General features: G+C 39.7%; 1 long non-coding RNA gene across 3 annotated transcripts in view; it reads left to right on the top strand.

Moving 5' to 3' along the window:
- The window catches only part of LOC125030829, a 7,286-nt gene that overhangs the window by 6 nt on the left and 2,280 nt on the right, over window positions 1-5,000 (top strand). For all 3 annotated transcript variants that reach the window (XR_007115441.1, XR_007115440.1, XR_007115442.1), the window contains exons 1-2: window positions 1-359; window positions 3,615-3,707. The exon at window positions 1-359 is cut by the window's left edge. This is a non-coding gene — a long non-coding RNA (uncharacterized LOC125030829). The remainder of the gene's footprint in view (window positions 360-3,614; window positions 3,708-5,000) is intronic.

The following is a 5,000-nucleotide window of genomic DNA, read 5'->3' as shown; positions in this document are numbered from 1 at the left end:
CTCTTGGTATGCATTTACAGGAAAATCTAATGACACTGTCACTGCCACATGGAAAACTATACTCATAGATGCCTGAACTAATCTACTAAGGTAATTGATAGCAAAAAAAAAATAAAAAAAAAATAGGTCATGACTTGTGCGGGCGGAGAGTAAGTCCGGAAGCGTAGGTTCGGGACACAACCTGCGCTTAGGAAGGCTCTGGTTCATCTGGCAGTGACTGTGGAGTAAGAGAAAACAAAAACAGGATTTTTGTGCAACAAACGGATAAATGAGAGAGCAGAAGGTTTATGAAACGACCCGCAAACGATCCACGCAATTAGAGCTAAGCTGTCCTCAGCGATAGGGACATTCGCTCACGGGTAAGGTAAACAGTATTTTTAACAATATTTTTTTTTATATCATTTGTGATGGAAAATATGAGATTCTTGCTTGTTATAAAGTGAATGATTATAACCTGTAGTGAATGATTGGAAGATTGGATGGCTTTGTGAAATTTAAAAAATTCTGAAAAAAACAACTTCAAACATCACTGATATAATAAGAACATAAATGTAAAAGTGGTTAATGTTACCGAGAGCGACACACTAAGATAAAGGGAAATGGACACAGCCATTGTATAGAGCATAAAAAATAGAGTAGGAAGCAACACATACATCTGCAGCAGCCTCATATAACCGAGAAATCACAAAAATAACCTCACAGCCAGAGTTCCTAATGTCTTTTTTCTGTAACGTGGCACACAGTGCTAATAAAGGGGGCATAGGGTGGTTTGCCCCCTGTTTAGGAAATAGATATAAGGAACGGTTAAGTTTGGATTTTTGGTTCCATGATACCCTGGTTTTGGGACTGTCTCTGGAGGCGAGTCATTCTCACTAACTAATACCACAAAAGTTATAGTTTTTAGTTTTCACAGCTATATGATACAAGATAAGCTATGCCTGCAAGGATAGAATAACTGAAAGTAAGATACTTCATATATGGTATTTCCTTCACAAGTTGGTATTAAAAGTTATGCAACAAGGAATACTATGGTATACATGTACAGGAATATATAAAGATGCAGGTATAACAGCAAGGAAAAACACTTTGATATATGAAATAATCAGTTAAAGCAAATAATAATGTCAGAAATGAAGAAAACAGGTTGCATCTATGCCACCCATGTCTATGTCTATGGCAATTTGGTGGAGTCCGGGGGTAGAGCCCATGATAAGGAAATACAGAAATCCGGTGAGGGTCTGGGGGCAAAGGCTGAAGGTTAGGAAGGTTTTAGGTTCATGTAGCAATGCCCGTACACTCCCAATAATGGCTGGAGCAATAGGGGGGATATCACTTTTTAAGCAATTACCAATATTTTTTTATTTATTAGTTTTTCTTGCAATGGAAAATAATGAGAGATTCACACACATTCAGTGTGAATAATTGAAATACGGAATAATAATTGCAAAGTTGGATGGCTGTGTAAACCAAAAAATTACTAAATAAGAAATTAAAAAGATAATTGAGCATTACTTTACAAAGTAAATTACCCAATATAGTATTCATTGATCACACATACCATATTCATTATTATATCTTCCCAGTTCGAAAATTATGGCCTGAATTAGGAAGGGTTTTTGTACATAGGGCAATGTTAGTGGATTCTCAGGAATGACTGGAGTAATAGAGATGGAAAACAACAGAAGATTCACTCATAATACTCAGAATAATTGAAACAAGGAACAGTGACTGCAACTCTAACAATGAAGTTTATTATTTTTATTAGAATGAAAAACATGCACCAACACATATATTCACAAAACAGCACAAGAGATATACAAAAATAACACATCACCAAATAAACTAGAAATTTATAAAACAGGGATAACAATTGAAACTTACACAACTCAAGAACAGAAACAGCAAAATATAGGCATAGGCAGTGAAACAATTAAAAAATACAAGTAGATTACTATGAACAAATAAACAATAAAAACAGAAAACAACTAACCTTTCAAAAAATAAAAATATCATGTGTAGAAGAACAAAGAAACTCAAAAAGAATCAACTATACAACAGAACGTAGAAGACAGCATGGTCTTTTCCAACATCTACTCTAAACACAAAATAAACAGCAGAGACAATGATTTGGAGTAATTACAAACATAAGTGCTATAAATTCAGGCCCCCAGAGACAGATGAATCTCCCCTTTCCTTTACCTTCTCTTTTCTCCATCCCCTTCCTCTATCCACTTCCTAAAATGTGACCCTCCTAATTCCTTGCTTCTTCTTGTCGTGGGGGGCATAGGAGATGGAGACAGGAGCCCAATGAAGGGGATCACTCTTGGACCTCAGCCCATGTCTCAACTAATTTTGCATTGTCTTTTCTTCTCCCCCTTTCTTTTTCCTTGTCTTCTGTCCACTTCCTAATGTGTGAGAGCCATGCTAAAAGGATGAAAGGATGGCTTTGTGTCAGTCATTAACAGCCTCTGTAACCATGGGCACAGTATTCCCTTTGTTAACCCATTCGCAATGGGGGGGGAAAAAAAAATGGGGAAAATGCTGTGCTAATTTTTTATATTTTTTGTGAAATGTCTCTATACATAGATGGCTCTGCCTTACCTGATTTCACCTTTCCTTGAATTGGCAGAAAAATGTATTTTTTACTAGTGCTATGAATATTGATGGTGTTATTTTCATTATAAACATTATAATTACTATAATGTCATAAACAATAGTAATAGCAAAATAAGATAACGTAAAATATTTTCGTAAATCAAAGAAAAGGGTAAAAGGGCAAGACAGGCAGTATTCATAATTGGCTCATTGGTGATTTTGTACAAGCGTAGCCATCTATGGTTAATTACCTATCCCTTGTCCCTCATGGGGACCCTGAAGGGTAGACCATTTCCTCTCCCTATTTATTTCAGGCTCACCATGGCCAATAATGGAGATTTTTAACCTTTATTAGGGGCATTAAGGCTTGCCCCTTCATCAAGTAGCCTATTTAAATTTGATTTCATTGGTTTCCTGACCTCCTTTGACCACAGCTCTGACCACTGATACTAATACTCCCAAATCTACCTATTCTGAATCATCTACCCTGGTCATTACTCAACCTTCAGAATACACACCTTCCTCTCTCCCTTATCCTCCACTCCATCTTCTACTGCACAGTCTTCTCCATTGTCTACACCCACCCTCCCTTATTAATACTCTTCATCCTCATTGTCCTCCTCCCAACAGTACTACCTCTCTCCATACCACCCCATCTTTCTCCTACCCTCATCCTTCTTCTGCTTCCACCTCTGCAAACCTTTTGAGTACCCTTTTTGATCAAGCCAAAAAGAATACTCAGCCAAGTGGGATCATTTTTTTGTTAGTCACCCCCTACAGCCCCATGCTCTGATATTGCCCTTCTCTTCCAACAATATCTCCAAAAACAAGTAGGCAAAGTTCCTTTTCACAGTCGTTCTAACTGTTCATGCCTTGTCACAGTTACATCTGAGTTCCAAGCTCGTACACTATCCACCCTGACTGATCTCAGTAGCAAACCTATTCCTGTCTATCCTCACTCCTCCCTTGATACTTTTATTGGAACTGTTTCTCTGTTTGATTGTCCTGTCTTTGATAAGGACTGGTCAGATGGTGAAAACGACTTGCTCGCTGCCTCATCGACTATGATGCAGTGGCAGCCCAGTGCTACACTATTCCTCCCAAAGGACAAGGTAAGTCTCACACAAATATTGCCAAGATTAGCTTCAGTAGACATGACCTCCTTCATGAAGTTTATATTGGTGAAGTGTCCTGCCCTGTCTGACCATATTGACCTCTTCCCCATCAGTGTCAGAAATGTTAGTGTTTGGGCCACCCAGCCACTGTCACTCGCCAGCCCTCTGCCCTTTATGTGCCCAAGCTGGTCATGACCTTTCAAACTACTCTGCTCAAGTCAAACACATGTGCCAAATGTGGTGGCTCCCGTAAAAGCTGTCCCCCAATCCCTTACTAGTTGGGTTTAGGAGGCAGAGACTGAAGGCCTATGTAGGAATTACCCTTGCCTTTGACCTCAGCCCCCACTTCAACTTTTTCTTTTCTTCTCCCTCTTTCCTTTGCCTTCTCTTCTTCATCCCCTTCTTCTGTCCACTTCCCTAATCATTAACTCATATTTACCCTTTTTGCCACAATATTTTACCATACTGTTGTGTAACCTTTGATGCCTGGTACATTTGTTTGTTTTGACCACTGACCATTCTGGAAATCTACAAACATTGCCTTACTGAACCAAAGAACCTTTTCCTGGGGCTTGACCCCAAGCCCCACCCTATTGCTATGTCTTGTATACGCTGCTAATGACCTTAGAGCGCAGCTGAAAATTTTCACTAGATAAGTGAATACAGGAGCTGCCTTGCCTACAAGCTCAAATCTGAGGTAGCAGTTCTCTGATTCAAACTAGGCCTCACTCTATGTGAGGCCAGACAAGAAGCATCCCGAAGAAGTTTTTCTCTTTCTACTTATTCCAAAACTGTACTTTGCTCTGCTCCCCTCCCATCTTCTCATGAAGTCTCAGCATCTCCCCCAATATCTCTTTCCTCTACCCCGAACTGTCCTATCTTTACTCCCTCTCTCCCATAGTCAAATTTCTTTTCTTGTCTAAATCCAGATACTCCAATCTCTACCACTTTCCTGGTGCCTACCCTCCTCCTTCTCACTCTAATTGTCCCACCAGACAGTCTAAACGTTCTACTCCATTTTCTCCTACTGCATCCTCTCCCACGCCCACTTCTCCCTCTGCTCCTTGGACATGTATCCCCTCTTCTCCTCCACGTAAGAAAATCTTTGTTTCTCAGACCTCCCCAACCAACTCCCTTCCAGAAACTCTTGAAGACCTCTTAAAGTTCCTAAACACGACCAAAGAGAATGCTCCACTTCCTCATCTATCCTCTAATCCCTCTATTCCTATTCATTCTACATTCAAAGTATTTGCTGATATCCATCCTCCTCCTCCTCAAGTTCCTCCTACC

Source organism: Penaeus chinensis, chromosome 11, assembly GCF_019202785.1.
Source record: "Penaeus chinensis breed Huanghai No. 1 chromosome 11, ASM1920278v2, whole genome shotgun sequence".
NCBI classification, from domain to species: domain Eukaryota; kingdom Metazoa; phylum Arthropoda; class Malacostraca; order Decapoda; family Penaeidae; genus Penaeus; species Penaeus chinensis.
Note: the sequence above shows the minus strand (reverse complement) of the source record. Positions and strands in the feature narration are given on the sequence as shown.